The sequence below is a fragment of the Capricornis sumatraensis genome, chromosome 6 (genome assembly GCF_032405125.1).
Source record: "Capricornis sumatraensis isolate serow.1 chromosome 6, serow.2, whole genome shotgun sequence".
Classification (NCBI taxonomy): domain Eukaryota; kingdom Metazoa; phylum Chordata; class Mammalia; order Artiodactyla; family Bovidae; genus Capricornis; species Capricornis sumatraensis.
The window spans coordinates 49,723,869-49,741,297 of record NC_091074.1 but is presented as its reverse complement, the minus strand read 5'-3'; the positions used below and the strand labels follow the sequence as shown (position 1 = coordinate 49,741,297).

Here is a 17,429-nt window from a genome sequence, read left to right as displayed (position 1 = left end):
GTGGCCATTAAACCGTGGTCTGAATGAGCACCACCTGGATAGAATTTCAGAATGTAAGAAGTAAGAAAGCAGTAATTAACCATCATAGGCAAGAATGTCATGATTACTGTGTTGGACAGCAAGACTAGAGTGACAGTCAGGGAACCCCGACCCAGAGGCATCTGTGCTGGTTGCTAAGAGATCCTAGTGTTATTAGAGAGGTGAAATAGATGCAGAATCACTAGGATAGTACTCAACTCTGTAACAACAACATAAAATTTGTTAACTTATGAGCAGGATGATGTCAATTGTCACAATGGCGATTTGGTCCCCCATACAGTTTCCAGATCTGGTTTTTGGATCCAGTGACCACTGGCCCATGTCTGAAGTGGAAACTCAGTCCCCTGAGGAGGGATCTGCAGTGCCATCACAGGAACATATAGGAAACAATTCCCAAATCTTCTCTGTGGAAAAGCAACTGTGTTGGAGAAAGGAGAATATCTAGATTTTTTCTGAGGAATGTGAGGTAAGAAGTCACATTGATATGAGAAATTTTAGAATATCTCTGGTTGGTAACAGCTTATGAAGGCAGCAGAGGAAGGTCTGACCAAGACTACTGCACTTGGTGTCCAATGAGTACTTCCCTACCCTGTGGTAATTATCTCAGTCCCTGGATGTACAGCTGGGAGAGAAATATTCAGCACCTGGTAAAACCCTTACACTGGCCTGTAAAGAAAGGGCTACGACGGTAGTATAAGGAGAGGACCCATCCCTAAACTGAAACTCCCCATTCCCCAGGTAGATAACACTCACATCTTTAATTTATAAATAAGGGAACTTGCCTGGTGGTCCGGTGGCAAAGACTGAGCTCCCAATGCAGGGGGGGCAGGTTCAATCCCTGGTCAGGGAACTAGATCCCGCATGCTGCAACTAAAGATTTCACATGCTGCAACTAAGACCCGACACAGCCAAATAAATAAACACCTAAATATAAAATTTTTTATAAATAAATTGGGTCTAAGAGAAGTTAGATTAACTTGGCTAAGTGTTTACAGTTAGTAATGGATAGAACCAAGAATCAAATGCAGTTGAATCTGGCTCCAGAGTCTGATTTATCTATTAATAGTGTTTAACTACTGCCTACTTGCCTGTGTGCATGGACAGAGGAGCCTGGCAGGCTGCAGTCCACAGGGTCGCAAAGATTCAGATATGACTGAGGGATTAAGCATGCATGGACACACTTGCCTACATTTGTATATTCTATAACTGCAATAAATATAACAAGGTAAATGAGCACCATCTCAAACTTCTTGAGAATATCTGGTTACTCCTCTTAATTGTTCCCACGTATACATTTTTCTCACATATTTATTTACAAGAATCCATTAAAATTTGTATTTAAAGACCTTGGTTTGCACCCACTGAACCAATTATTTTCAGTAATGTCAGTAGTACCTATCACATAAAGAAGTTTTACAGCTGAGAATAATGATGTTCATGACTGAGCCTTACTCTGAAGAGATATTTTTCAGTCTTAATTAATAAGGGCAAAAAAATCTTAGTCAAGTGAGAAAATAAAATTATTAATTTTGTAGTTGACCACTACTAACATCAGAATGTAGTAATCTTGTCTATTTACAGAAAACCCCATGACTCATTATTTAAAAACAGTTAAGTTGTATGCATACTGCATATTTAAATTAAAATGAATTTGGAGTTAAATGCATATTTGAAAGAAGGTTAAGTGAAAGAAGTAAAATATAAAAGAAGAAGAAGGAAGTGAATACCAAAGTGAGGGTGGGGAAGCCTTTTTTCAAGTAAAGGAAAAGAAAGAAATTGTAAAAGAAAATATTGGGAGGTTTACATACATAAAAGTTTCTAACTTCTTTTGTGATAAAAACCACCACAAAGAATATTACAAAGTGAAGTGAAAAGTCTGAAGAAAATACAACAAAGTCTTAATATCCGAAGTACCGAAGAACTTGTCACCTGTGGTTTGTTGTTCACTTGAGCACTAGAGAAGGAAAGTGTCTTCCAGAACTAGGCCCCCAAGGTCATACATCTGACTGGTCATAGAGCTGAGTATAGAATCCAGGTTCAACTAAAAAAAAGAAAAGTCTTAATATCCTTAATATATAAGGAATTCTTATAAATAATGCATTTGTCTTCTAGTTACCCAAAATGTCCTGAACAATTATGATGAGCTAGGTCAATTTTCATTTCAATCCCCAAAAAGGGCAATGCTGAAGAATGTTCAAACTACCTTATGGTTACACTCATTTTTCACCTTAGGAAGGCTATGCTCAGAATCCTTCAAGCTAGGCTTCAGCAGTATGTGAATGCAGCATTTACAAGCTGGGTTTAGAAAAGGCAGAGGAACCAGACATCAAATTGGCAACATTTGTTGGATGGTACAGAAAGCAAGGGAATTCCAGCAAAGTACCTACTTCTGCCTCATTGACTATGCAAAAGCCTATGACTATGTGTATCACAACAAATTGTGGGAAACTCTTAAACAGCTGGGGCTACCAGACCACCTTATTTAAGACACCTGTATGCAGGACAAGAAGGAACAGTTAGAACCAGACATGGAACAATCAGCTGGTTCAAACTTGGGAAAGAAGTACAACAGGCTGTATATACATTTCACATGTATATCATGTGAAATGCTGGGCTGGAAGAATTACAAGCTGGAATCAAGATTGCTGGACATCTAAGGTCTATGGTTCTGGGGAGAAGTCTGGCCTGGAGTTCTAATTACGAGACTTGTCAACATACAGTATTTACTGCCAAGATCCTAAATGAGATCATTAAGAAAGTGAGAACAGACAGAAAACAGAACACATTTAAGAACTAACCTGGAGTCAATCTAACAAGGAAGATTTGAGTCAGGAGGAACAGTCAGCAAAGGAGACTTGGCGCCAATAAAGAAGGAGGGAAATCGGGCTTAGGCTCCAGAAGTGAAGAATCAAAGGTGTCGAGTGTTGTTGCTATTAAGTCAGTTGAGGACTGATGATAAATTGTATCTGGTGATCTTATTTACTTAGTCTGTTAATTATTCCTCAATCTCTCAGCTCACTCCCGCAGAACATACACAGACTCACTGCTTACACCCAGCTCCTTCTCTCAGCCAGCATTTCCACTTCTTTGCCTCTTCTAATGGAAACTGAAAATCATGCAAGCCTTCACTACCTGTTCCTTGGATCCATGCAAGAAAGGACCCGCACACTCGCAATCTAAAGCAGAAACTTCCTTATACAAGGAGGGGAAGTAGAAGCAGAGTGAAGGCTATGAATTTTGATAACTATATATTAAAAAACTCTGTGTGTCTGTTGACTGAAAATAAAACCATTCAAATGTACTAGCTATCAAAGAAATACAGATTAAAAATAAATTGGCCACCATTTTTTTTGCAAATCAAATTGGCATTTAACAAAACATAGCCCGTATGGGCAAGACTCAGCAGACATTCTCATATACCACTGGTGGAAGTGTTAATTGGTGAAACTTCTCTACAGGGCAATTTGGCAACATATAAGAATAATTTTTTTAAAGTTCATTCTTCACATCTTTTGGTCCAGTGATTCTTCTTTTAGCTATTTATTGTAAGGTAATAATCAGAATGCACAAGATTTCTATAATAGGATATTCACTTCATTGCTGCTTCCTATAGAATTTAGGGTGTAGAAGTCTATAAAATTCCATATGCTTGTGGAATATAGGAACAATACCTTAGTGGTATTTCCTAACAGAAGGAATAGAATTAAAATGGTAGTGGTAGTGGTTTAGTCTCTAAGTCATGTTCATCTCTTTTGCGATGCCATGGACTGTAGCTTGCAAGTCTCCTCTGTCTGTTGGATTTCCCAGGCAAAAATACTGGAATGGGTAGCCATTTCCATTTCCAGGGGAGCTTCCTGACCCAGGGATCAAACTCAGGTCTCCTGCATTGCAAGTGGATTCTTCACCAACTGAGCCACTAGGAAGCCCACAGGGTTAAAGGAGTAATTAAATAATTTAATATCCAACATTGGAGCTTAAGTCAATAAATTATGAGATAGCCACAAAAGAAATAACCTGTAGCAATAGAATATCTAAAAGAGATGAGAATATATCAATAAGGCACTGATCAAGTTTTTTAAAGTGCTATAAAATGTATTTATGGTATTATTCTAATTTTATAAAGCAAAAGAAAAGTGAGAATGATATCAACTAAAATCTTAGTGGTAATTATTTCCATACATGCTTGAGATTTTAGGAGTTTCTATTATTCAGAAATATTTGGGGGGGGCCTACCATGTAACAGAATTCCAGCTCTTGCAGTGCTTATGTTCTATGCAGAGGGATACAGACAATAAATAATAATAAATAAATGAATGATGTATCTTTTAGGAAGTGGTAAGCACCGTGGGGGGAAACAATGAGCAGGCAAGGTGTGATTGGGAGTGGTATGGCTGCCACTTTAAATGCAGTGGTCAGGGCAGGTCCTATTGAGAAGGTGCATTTGACAAAGACATGTGGTGAAGGAATTAGCCATGTGACTTCAGAGGGAAAAGTATCCCAGAGGAGGGTCAGTACATGCAAGGCCATAAGAAGGGAGTGAGTTGGGTATGCCTAAGGATGAGAAGGGAACCCTGGGTGGCTGGAGCGCAGTGTACACAACAGTCGGAAATGAGAAACCAGATTAGGTAGGACCTACTGGAAGGGTGTGAGGATGTTGGGATAGATAGGTGAAGAGCTGCTGCAATAACTGAGATGAGAGATGGCACGGTTGGGATCAAGAGGAATCAGTGCACATAGGGGGACTGGTCAGAGTCTCCCTTGGATGACATGGCACGGAGTTGTTGGCACACCTACAGCTGAGACTCCTTGGTTAAATTTACAGTCAGCCCTCTGCATCCGTGGTTTCATAGCTGCAGATTCATATGTAAAACTACAGAATGTATTTATTGAAAACAATCCACATATAAGTGGACACACACAGTTCAAACCTGACTTCTTCAAAGGTCAAATGTTTTTAAAAGTAAAACCAACATAATTTACTGATGGTTTAGGTATAGAGGACAAAGAAATAAGGCCTTCAAGATTTTGGATCTGAATTATTAGGAAGATAAAGTTGTCAGCAATTGAGGTGGGGAGACAGTGGGTAGAGCAGGTGCGGGCGCGAGTGGGTAAGGTCAGGAGTTACATTTTGCATATGGTGAGATATCCAAGAGGCACTTGCTGTGGAAAAGTATGGAGTTCACAGGACAAGTCTGAGTTGGGGAGATACACTGAAAAACCATGAGCATAGAGATGGTATTTGAACTGTAGGAATCATCAAGGGAATTCTGTGGACAGAGAAGATGTCTACAGGCTGCATGCTGGGGCAATTCCAACGATAAGAGGTTGAGGAGACAAGTAATGACCTGAGAAAGGCTGGTTGAGAAAGGGACCACAGAAGCAGAAGAAAAAAATCAAAAGAATATGGGGCAAGGGTGCTCTGCTGATGACCTAGAGGGCTGGGATGCAGTGGTGGGAGGCAGGCTCTAGAGGGAGGGTATATATGTATTTTTAGGGCTGATTCACGGTAAAGCAGAGACCAAGACAACACTGTAAAGCAATTATCCTCCAATTAAAAAGAAATTAAAAAAAGAATGTGGGGCAAATAAGTGTTTCAAATGCTGCTCAAATGCTGGTAGTTCCATAAGTTGAGAAGTGATAAATGACCACAGGATTTAGCAATGTGGAGGTCAGGGCACTGGCCACCTTGGAAAAAATGCTTTAGGTAGAACGTTTGGAGAGAAATCAAAGAGGAGGCCGAGGGATGTGACTAGAGACCATGAAATACAGACAGCTCTTCTGAGGAACTTCACTGCAATAAGTTAAGTGGTGGCTGACTGGGGAAGTGAGGTATAAAAAATTTTTTTTTCTGATGGAGTGAACAGCAGCATATTCGCAGGTTTGATGGGGAGACAGCCATGATTGCTCATACTGTCCAGGTATTAATAAGTAAGATGGCAGCAGATGGTATGGTTGGGAGGTCACATAAGAAATACCTGGACAGTTAACCTCCCCTATAAGTCTGGCATACTCTGTCACCTGAAACTCCTATCTCTCCAACTTTTGTATTTAAAATAGAAATATTTAGGTCTACATGACCTTAATATGGCATAACTGCTACCCCCTAAGCACACACATACTCATACACTAAGAGGCCATTCATCCCCACTGGAAAGTCTGGCTTGTAGTTTCATAATTACAGATTAAGCAGACTCTAGTAAGAAAGCCAATTTTGCGAGAAAAAACTAGGGAGAAAGAAAAATCGTAACTCTCTGATCTCACTCCTCACAGAACTCTATATAACCCAAGAAACCAAATCATCTCCTATTTGCTTCTCCTGCACCAGAAGATGGCATTACCAAGAAAAAGTCCTGGAAATCAACTCTGGATATCTCTGCTGGACAGCTCTGCATACTTCAGCCAGAACGCAAAGGTTCTATTTTAGCATGCATCCTAATCCACGTGTCCACACCTGCACTCCTTCCTACACAGCTAACATTTGCACTCAGATGGTGTCTATTCTGTTTCTCCTTCCCATGGGTCCAACACCATCATTCTCCTTTTCTCCTTCTAAAAACCAATCTCATGAAAGAAAGGCAAAAAGAGGACTTCCGTGTGGTCCAGTGGTTGGGAATCTGCCTGCCGATGTAGGGGACATGGGTTTGATCCCTGGTCCAGGAATCATGGCACAGAGCAACTAAACCCTTGCATCAGAACTCCTGAGCCCGCACTAGAGACCATCCGCTGCAATAAGAGAAAGTGTGCACATAGCAACAAAGACCCAGTGCAGCCAAAAATAAATAAGTAAAAAAGAAAGGCAAAAGGAATGGTGACTTAACATGGTCAAACTATCAGGGGTTTTATGTTAGCTTTCATTTTACAAATGAAGAAATCAAGTCTGGAGGGTGACATGAACTGCCCCAAAGTCACCAGCTAAAATTAGTAGGGAAGCTCCAGATCTTTTTGATCAACTCCTTTACATCAAGGTATATAGGTTGATCTGTTCTCTGACAAAGGCATGTTCTTGCAGAAACCATAGTTTTGGGCCAAAGGAATAGATGCAGTGGAAAGAGGAAATGGTAGGCAGGGGAGGATGCTATTAACTTTAGCATTAGGGCAGTATTTTGAATGGTAGCTCCCTTATTTGTCTATTTCAGGGGCTTCTCTGGTGGCTCAGATGGTAAAAAAAAAAAAAAAAAAAAATCTGCCTACAATGAGGGTGACCCAGATTCAATCCCTGTGTTAGCAAGATTCCCTGGAGAAGGGAATGGCTACCTACTCCTGCATTCTTGCCTGGAGAAGTCCAAGGACAGAGAAGCCTGGTGGGCTACAGTCCTTGGGGTCTCAAAGAGTCAGACACAACTAAGCAACTAACACTTTCACTTCTATTTCAGTAATTCTCAACAAGGGGTGATTTTGCCTTCCAAGGGGATGTTCGGCAATGTGTGGAGATATTTTTGGTTGGCACACTAGTGGGAAGCGTGCCTTTGGCACCCAGTAATACATGCCAAGAAAGCTGCCAAACCTCCTACAGTGCCCAGGTCAGTCCCTGCCTCCAATTTTTGATCCACTGTGTCAACAGGTTAGGAATGTTGGTTTACTCTGAAAAGGAGGAAAAGAGAAAAAAGAACATTATCAAAAGTTGACTCTGGAGCAGTATTCCATGTATAGCTCATCAGAAAAGGGGGCCAAGTGGATGTCACTGAATGTTGGGAACATCATTCCTATTGAGTAAAAGACAAGAGGCTCAAAGTTGACACCTACTGCCTTCTGATTGAAGATGCTCACTTGCCATTCAACCGGTTCCATTCTTTCATTCCATCTCAGTCACCATGCAACAGGCTAATGCGTAAAGCTGCCTCAAAGCAGTGATAATAAAACTAGGCAGCAAAAAAAAAAAAAAAAACTAGGCAGCAGACTGGAGGCGATATAAGAGACTATCATTAGTTCAGTTCAGTTCAGTCGCTCAGTCATGTCCGACTCTTTGCGACCCCATGAATCGCAGCACGCCAGGCCTCCCTGTCCATCACCAACTCCCGGAGTTCACCCAAACCCACATCCATCGAGTCAGTGATGCCATCCAGCCATCTCATCCTCTGTTGTCCCCTTTTCCTCCTGCCCCCAATCCCTCCCAGCATAGCAAGTCACAAAGCTATGCTGTAATGAAAGCTTAGAGTCTTAGGTGAGGCCTTTAAGCTGGCTGACTGGCCTTCTCAGCTATTGGCTTTTTCCTTTCTCTATGTCTGGTGCTCAGAAATCTGGGCATTTCCGTCATTCATTTACTTATTTATTCTTTTCATCTGTGTTTATTTAAACACAGTTCTCAAAACTTTTGCATGAAACTGGCCTCCTTTGGTAAGCAAGCTGCTGCTGCTGCTGCTAAGTTGCTTCAGTCGTGTCCGACTCTGTGCGACCCCATAGACAGAAGCCCACCAGGCTGCCCCGTCCCTGGGATTCTCCAGACAAGAACACTGGAGTGGGTTGCCATTTCCTTCTCCAAGGGGACCTGAATAGAATATTTAAAAAATGAACAAAGTCTTCAGATCATTCACAACACAGGTATGGTGCTCCCTTCTTTTTTCTCAAACTCTGAAGCACCCAGTTCTTCCATATAGTCTTAAAGCTAGATCAAGAGCACATTTGTGGTGGAATGTATTCATCACTTGCTGATAACTAGTTGAAAGACCATTATCCCCTTGTAACAGCTTTAAGAAATAGCTTTTTGAAGGCATATATTGTGTAACTCATTCCCTGCTGTATATAATACAGATTACACAAAGGCTGACAGATTCACATTTATATAAGCATTAAGCATTTGCTGTACTGAAAGATCTTTAGTTTTAATACTAGCAGTATAGAGTTACAAAGCATAATTTTTACCACTTAATTGCAGGTATAAAAAGCATGGTATGTTTCGTGGACTGGAGGAAAACAGGCCTTTCTGTCTTGAATTTACTACTGACAATCTAATCTGAACAGTTCTGCTAAGCATTGATATGTTAGAAAGAAATGTAAAAATCAAACTGTACTGTTGCTTTTTGCCACTGGTAGCATTTTGCACACAGGCTTTGATCTTCAGAATACCTTGGATTCAGGAAGAAAACCATTTACATGAAGTTCTACACAACAGAAACTTCTCAGCAGTCAAAATTTTAGACTGTAAAATAATACATGCAAAACATACTTTCCTGAAAACACTTAACCTTGAACAAAGCACTGAACTACACAAATGCACAATGAAAACAGCATTTCAACTCCACCAAAAGTAGTCATCATAAAAGGTGTAAGTCACCTAACTTCGCTAGGCACTGTTCACTTTTTAAACAGGAGATAATAAAAAGTACTGTCCACAAACAATATCCCAACTCTAGGGCAGATTTCAGGAAGTCTTCATCTTCATGCTTCGGCAGTGACCAGGTGAGTATGATTAAGGTCTGGAACATGATCTGTACCGTCCACGACGATAAGAGGGAGGAGGTGACCATCTTCTCTGTATCTGACCCCTGTCTTGAGCAGCTCTCCATCCTCCTCCTCCTTTACATGATATGCTTTAATAGTCCCGACCATCACAGCCTCAATCATATCCTCTGTCATAAGTAAACGCAATGGTGTGAGCTGCCACAGATGGCTCCCCCCATGTAAATTCCTGGTTGGGGTATGTGCTCTTTTTGTTAAAGAGAGATCAACTCTAATACTATCTCCATCAAGCTCAATCCCACTGACACGCCCTTTTGCTTCTTTGGCATCATTGACATTTTCCAAGTATACACAGGAAAATCCTCTTGAATGTCTAGGTTGCTGGTCATATACAATAGACACACATCAGCAACTGGGCCATATTTAGAGAACACTTTCTGTAGTGGACAAGCTCAACCCAAATACTCCAAAACAACAGTTGGGATCAAGATTTGCCCAACTGCCAACATGACACCTGTGAGTTCACATGGGAAGATGACTGTGGCCATGCCATCCTCCATAATCTCCACTGTAAGATCTGCTATGGGACCTACTGTGGGAGCGGGACTGAGGTCGTGACCTTGTATAATGCCTTCAAGAGCTTCTTCTGGGTCTATACTTAGATTCAGATCTGGACTTGGACTTTGATCCGAAATGCCTGGCATCTTCCTTGGAGTGAGACCTTGCAGGGGTATGCCTTGCAGATCTCCCAGATCCATGGGCACCTTCACTTTGGAAGCAGAATGGTATTCCCATCTGCTGTAGCTCTGCTTGCCACTGTTGCTCAATACTTCTGCTGTCGCCACTCGACGTGCTTCAGTTGAAGCTGCCAACCTCTCGTGCCTTCTATACAGAGGCTCAGCTGCAGCCTTGCGTCTCGTACCATGCACCAGTTCCCGAGCCACAGAGACCTGAAATGCTCTGTGCTGCCTCAGAGTTCAGGCTCTCCATTTATTTTTTTATTTTCTGTAAAAACAACTTGGCCATAAACAAATCATTTCATTCGTAGTATCTTCAGAGGTGATCAGAGAAAAATAATCTACATTCAGTCCTCCTATCACATTATCGTTAGTATTTTCAGTCTCAACTTTGTTGATGTAAAACCTTACTATCATTTTAAGTACTATTAGAATCTGTGCTTATGTGCTGGCTCACCATCCTCCATGCCAGGAAGCCACACTTGCATTTTGTTCCTGACATTTGCAATTAAAAGGGGAAAAAGCATTTACTTTAGCAGAAAACAAACACCTAGGCTAGCATGCCTGAAGTTGGGCCTTTCTGGGCAGGCAGATGTGGTGATCAGCATTATAGCACTCACTATCTAAAAAACTATAAATCCTGTAATTACCATCATCATTCTAATAATAGTATCTAAAATTTCTTGGTTATGTCAACCCTGTCTTGAACCTTTCCATTGGCTTTCCATGTATTAATTCATTTAATTCTTACAAGAATATAAAGCAGGTACTATTATTATATTCATTTTATAAATGAGAAAACTAAGAAACAGGGAAATTTAAATGATTCAGCCATAATCACAGAGCTATTAAGTAGAAGGAAAAAAACTCAGGGGATAATTCCCTCCTATAGTCAATGGTCTCATACTTTAGCTATGTTCCCTTTGATGTCTCTTAAAATTGAACAAATCATTTCATTCATAGTATTTTCAGAGGTGATCAGAGAAAAACCATGGGTGTAACATCATTCACATTTCTCCATCTAAATCTCAAGAACTGTTGTCAAAACAGTAATGACTGCTGGTAGTTTTTCAAATTTCAAGGATATTAAACAACTTTGGAAAAGTCAAATGTATCACTAGCTGTGTAAACTTGTCAAGTTTCAGAGCTCTGAGCCCAAGTCTAACAGGAATTTCAAAGATATCAGATGAAATGGAGGAGAGGAACTCATCAAAGTTAAAACACAAGAGAAATTCCAAGAGAAGACGAAAATGAGTCTTCTGATTTAACATACCCATTACATGTCCTAGAGAAGGAAATGGCAACCCACTCCAGTATGTTTGCCTGGGAAATCCCATGGACATAGGATCCTGGCAGGTTACAGTCCATGAGGTCACAAAAGAGTTGGACAGGGCTTAGCAACTAAACAACAACTACATGTGCAGCATGGCAATTTAAAATGTCTCACACTAAGAGAACTAAAGAAAAACTACCAAAAGCATCAAGATGGAAAAAGTATGCCATTCTAACAGTTCAGAAGTCAGAATGGCATTGGACTCTCAGTAACACAGGAGACCAGATACTAAAAAAAGATGCCTTAAAAATACTGAGTAAAAGTTGCTTTCAAGTTAAAATTCTCTATCTAACAAAACGATAATGCAAGGACTCAACAAAGTAACTCTCAAGCATCCTTTCTCCAGAAGCTATTGGAAAATATTCTTTGTTGAAAGGAATGGTGTAAATCAAAACAGAGAAGACAAAAAATGATGACCAAAAGTCAAAGTAGAGTAGCCGTACAATAGGACTAGAGAGCCACCAGTTCGTGCGGTAGAAGAGGACAGAGAATTACACGAGAATTCTACAAAATAAACCCTGATAGGCAATCTGTCAGACCTGTTAAAGCATGGAAAAAATCAGTCATGAGTATATAGAAAAAAAAAAAAAAGGCAATTAACTCTAGGAAGAACAAAAGATTCCATGAAAAAGATACATAATCATATGTAACCTGGTGGGCTACAGTCCATGGGGTCACAGAGAGTCGGACACAACTGAACACACATACAGAGAGGATGCACCTACTGTATCACCTGACTCAGCACTGAACAGTATTTACATTGTCATAATGATGTAAACACTGATTATTGATTTAAACCAAGTAATAATCTAGGTCTATACTGCCTTATATTTTTTAAAAATTCTAAAATCCAAAAAGCTCTGCAAAGCAACAGACTTTTGTTAGGTTTGCAACATTATATGATGGCAAGACCTGACCTGAATTGACTTGAGTTTATAGTCTTTACTTATCCCTCCTGAGAAGCCTGTATGCAGGACAAGAAGCAACAGCAAGAATGGGACATGCAACAATGCTGCTGCTGCTAAGTCACGTCAGTCATGTCTGACTCTGTGCAACCCCATAGACGGCAGCCCACCAGGCTCCCGTCCCTGGGATTCTCCAGGCAAGAACACTGGACTGGTTCAAAACTGGGAAAGGAATATGTCAAGGCTGTATATTGTCACTGTGTTTATTTAACTTTTAAGCAGAGTACTTCATGGGATACATCAGGCTGGATGAATCACAAGCTGGAATCAAGATTGTCAGGAGAAATATCAACAACCTCAGATATACAGTTGATACCACTTTACTGGCAGAAAGCAAAGAGGAACTAAAGAGCCTCTTGATGAAGGTGAAAGAGTGGAGTGAAAAAGCTGGCTTAAAACTCAACACAGAAAAAACTAAGATCATGGCATCCAGTCCCATCACTGCACGGCAAATAGATGGGGACAACAATGGAAACAGTGACAGATTTTATTTTCTTGGGCTCAAAAATCACTACGGATGGTGACTGCAGCCATGAAATTAAAAGACGCTTGCTCCTTAGAAGAAAAGCTATGACAAATCTAAACAGCACATTAAAAAGCAGAGACATCACTTTGCCGACAAAGGTCCATATACTTAAAGCTATGGTTTTCCAGCAGTCATGTACAGATGTGAGAGTTGGACCACAAAGAAGGCTAAGCACCAAAGAATTGATGCTTTCAAAGTGTGGTTCTAGAAAAGACTCGAGAGTCCCCGGGACAATAAGGAGATCAAACCAGTCAATCCTAAAGGAAATCAACTCTGAATACTCATTGGAAGGACTGATGCTGAAGCTCCAATACTTTGGCCACCTGATGTGAAGAGCCGATTCACCGGAAAAGACCCTGATACTGGGAAAGACTGAAAGCAAGAGGAAAAGGGGGCGACAAGAGAACAAGATGGTTAGATGGCATCATTGACTCAATGGACGTGAGTCTGAGCAAACTCCAGGAGATAGTGAAGGGCAGGGAAGCCTGGCGTGCTGCAGTTCATGAGGCTGCAATGTGTTGGACACAACTTAGCAACTGAACAATAACAACAATCCATACCAATATGGACTTGGTATCCATATTCGTGTTTTGTTGCAGAAATATTACATGTTTCATTGTGGAGTGTTGCCTCAGATCCCACTGGAGGAGTGAAGCATAACATACGTTGTGTTATTCTACAGCCTTTCCAAAGTCCTCCAGATTCTGAATTCTGAAACATACCTGGCCCCATATAAGGGACTGAAGACCTGTACAAATACATCAAGAGGATGGGGTGGGGGTGCCTCAACAAGAGAAGGAGTTGCTATATAGGAGAGCTAACTTCTCAGCCAGAGGGGTGACAAGAAGAGCAACATGATAATTTTACATGGAAATGTGTAGTTAAATAATAGAAGCAATAGAAAAGAGAGCTGAAAAGGAAAAAGCCTTCAGGGAGCAGTCTTGGGATTGGAAGAGGCATGGCAGAGGGTTACTATTTTTCACTGTCTTTTTATTATTATGTGATGTTGTAAACTATGTCTTATTTTGATGGAAAATAAAAATAATTTGGAAAAAAATCAATCATCCTTTCCCCCAGGAATGCACAGGGTAGAAGGCTGATAAAATCAGTATTCATTTCTACTTGTCTAGTTAAAGATACATCACCCAATATAAAATTTCATATATGTTCCTAATATCTGGGGGAAAAGGATGCCCAGATATTAAGTCCAAATATTCAGCTTAGGGGGCAGCTCATCAGATGCATGTGAATTAACTTTGTTTAAAATCTCATCATACGAAGACACCTAACCATTTGAGAAAAATCCAGAAAAGGTATAAAAATTCTTTCCTCCTCCACTGAGGAGGAAATCCAAACAGCTGTTCCTTTGCTTTCATCTCCCATAGTTCAATTTTATTACAGACCACAAGGCTTCCAAAATCTTCCTTGGCTGTTTTATAATGGAAATGCGAACGAAGTTCTTAACATTAGGTATACTTTACCTAAGCTCATTTATTTTTGCATGCGTTTTTTAAAAAAATGCCTATTGGAAAATCCCTAAATTTTGAAACCTGTAGGTACCCCACTCCAGTACTCTTGCCTAGAAAATCCCATGGATGGAGGAGCCTGGTAGGCTGCAGTCCATGGGGTCGCCAAGAGTCGGACATGACTGAGTGACTTCACTTTCACTTTTCCCTTTCATGCACTGGAGAAGGAAATGGCAACCCACTCTGGTGTTCTTGCCTGGAGAATCCCAGGGACGGGCAAGCCTGGTGGGCTGCTGTCTATGGGGTCGCAGAGTCAGACACGACTGAAGTGACTTAGCAGGAAATTATAGACAAACATCAACCTTTACTTATATGCATATATACCAGGTAATCTGGTGAGTACGTGTTGTATTCTATCCGATTTTGTCTTCACTGGGAACTAGCAGTGAGCCGTAACGATGGTAACTTCCGGTCAGTATAACAGGGAAGGAAGGAGCTGCCAGTCTCACTAGAGATACAACTGCTAAAACTGGCCGTTTATTTTTCTAACTCTCACTTGAAGAAACGTGTTATTGGAATACGTCCCCTCTCTGGTGAACAGCGGAAAGTTAGTGTGTGTGCAAGGAGCTGTGAGTATGGGTTTCAGGGCCAGACAGATCTAGCATCAAATCCCTGCTCTGTGACTTATTAGGGTTCTGTCCTTGCCCAGCTGCTTTCCCTCACGGTGCTTCAGTGTTCTAAGTGGGGACTGTCATCCTGTCTCCTACCGAGCCAGGTCTCATTCTTGGCACTATTGACATTTTGGGCTGAATAACTCTTTGATGTGTGGGGGTGATATCCTGCACATCAAAAGATATTTAGCAAGTCCCTGGCCTCCCCCATAGGTGCTGGTAGTACCTCCTTTGCCAGTTATGACAACTCAAAATGTCTTCAGACATAACCAAACATCTCCTGGAAAAGAAGTATAAAATCACCAAGAATCTCTGCAGTAAACCTTCAAATAAACTGAAAGCTTTCATTACTCAAACTTTGTAAGGTTTTCATAAAAAAATTTATACAAAGTCTGCTTAGCACACACAGATATTCGGTCAGCACAAAGAGAATATTGAACTTTATCTTATTATCTCAATTACATGTAGCGATCATAGGGAAAGAAACACAGCAGAAGAGAATATGTTAGAAAGAAGAAACGAACACCAGAGACTTTCTCACACTACAGAAGGTCAACACTTGAAAGGGCTTTAGAGATTATTTTTAATAATATAGATGAGGAAGCCAAAGTCAAAAGATCAGGCCAAGTTAGCGAAGACAGAAAGTGATTGCATCAGGACAAGAACACATCACTCGGAACTGGTCTTCTACACCATTCTGAACACCATGGCCCTCAGGGTCTTTTGGGGACTAGCTCAATTATTATGGGAGAATAAGATGAGGAAGTCAAATACCTGGTTTAACAGAAATGTTCTTTGCTCCTTTCTGTAAAGGATTGAATATAGGGGAAGGAAGATGGCAAATCTTACAGAAAAGTTAGCCTACTTTCAAAACCAAGAACTAGCCAGCTCACCATTTGTTTTCAGCCACTTTTTGGAATGAAGGTAACTTTCCAGCATCCTTTCATTGAACAGCATGTATCCCATTGGTTCTGAAATGATCACATCTACAGCCTCAGGAAGTGAGATTTCTTCAATTTTCCCTGGCAAAACAGTGATCTTGTCTGAAAGGTTGTTACTTTCCACTAGCATCTGAAACAGATAAAATGTACCAGTACTGTTACACAGAATCTTATGAAAAATAAGTTTTATAGATTAGGGGTTGGCTGGGTGATATGGATGAGAGGGAAGTCATTTATTTGCTTCTATAATATTATACAGATATTTTTCTTACTGTACAAAGACTTCATGTTTACTGTAGATAAATTAGAAGATACAGATATGGAACAAATAAAAAACATCTATAATCAATGCCACATACAAATAATAACTATTAATAGCTTTATATGTATCCTTCTAGACTCTATACAAACATACCCTTATATACACATACATACTGTATGTGCGGTCTGTGTATGTGTGTGAAAGTCAAAGTTGCTCAGTCGTGTCTGACTCTTTGCAAACCCATGGACTATAGAGTCCATGGAATTCTCCAGGCCAGAATTCTGGCAAGGGTAGCCGTTCCTTTCTCTAGGGGATCCTCCCAACTCAGAGATGAACCCAGTTCTCCCGCATTGCAGATGGATGCTTTATCATCTGAGCCATGAGGGAAGCCCGTGTGTGTATATATATGCACATGTACTTTGGGGGATTATTAATGGTTTCAGTCTATTTCCTATTGTTCTACTAGCATTAAGGATGCCCAAGAGTTCTGTACAACAATCTTACGTAACATAATAATCCTGATCGTTATTAAATCATCCTTTGATCTTTTGATTCCAAAGATAAATGATACCATGCTCATTAGCTTTTTGTTAAAAGCACATTTTACAGTTATGTATTCATTTTTATTTGATGTCCTCTGTATTATATTTAATAATTTTGAACTCTCTTAAAAGAAGGACCTTGACGAGAAATATGGTTACGTATTTCTAACATATTTCTTCTAAATGTCAAATATAATAAGGTGATTATATTATTACATTTATGTCTTTCTACTGCCTGAAAAAATATTTCCTAATAAACATCATATATGCACCATCACAAATATATACAGCATATTGCTTTTCAAGCTGTGCTTTCCTGAGATTCTTACATCTTTGCTCATTGTATTTATACATATTCAGAGACCCTTCATTTTATATTTTTGCAACTTGACCCTTTCCTCATCCAAAATGCAATATACCAAGCATCTGTCATGATTCAGTTGCATTTTCTCAACTTCTGATCACTTCTTCCCAAGATTAGGATACCTTTCACTTTGAACTCGATCTTCTAGGATGCTGCTCAGTCACATTACACCACAAGCTTGTTGAAT

The 17,429-nt window shown here is 40.2% G+C and overlaps 2 pseudogenes; both read right to left on the bottom strand.

Annotated features, from left to right (window-relative positions):
- The window catches only part of LOC138080711 (histone-arginine methyltransferase CARM1-like), a 174,341-nt pseudogene that overhangs the window by 31,583 nt on the left and 125,329 nt on the right, over positions 1-17,429 (bottom strand).
- LOC138081204 (transformer-2 protein homolog beta pseudogene) lies at positions 9,398-9,963 on the bottom strand (annotated as a pseudogene).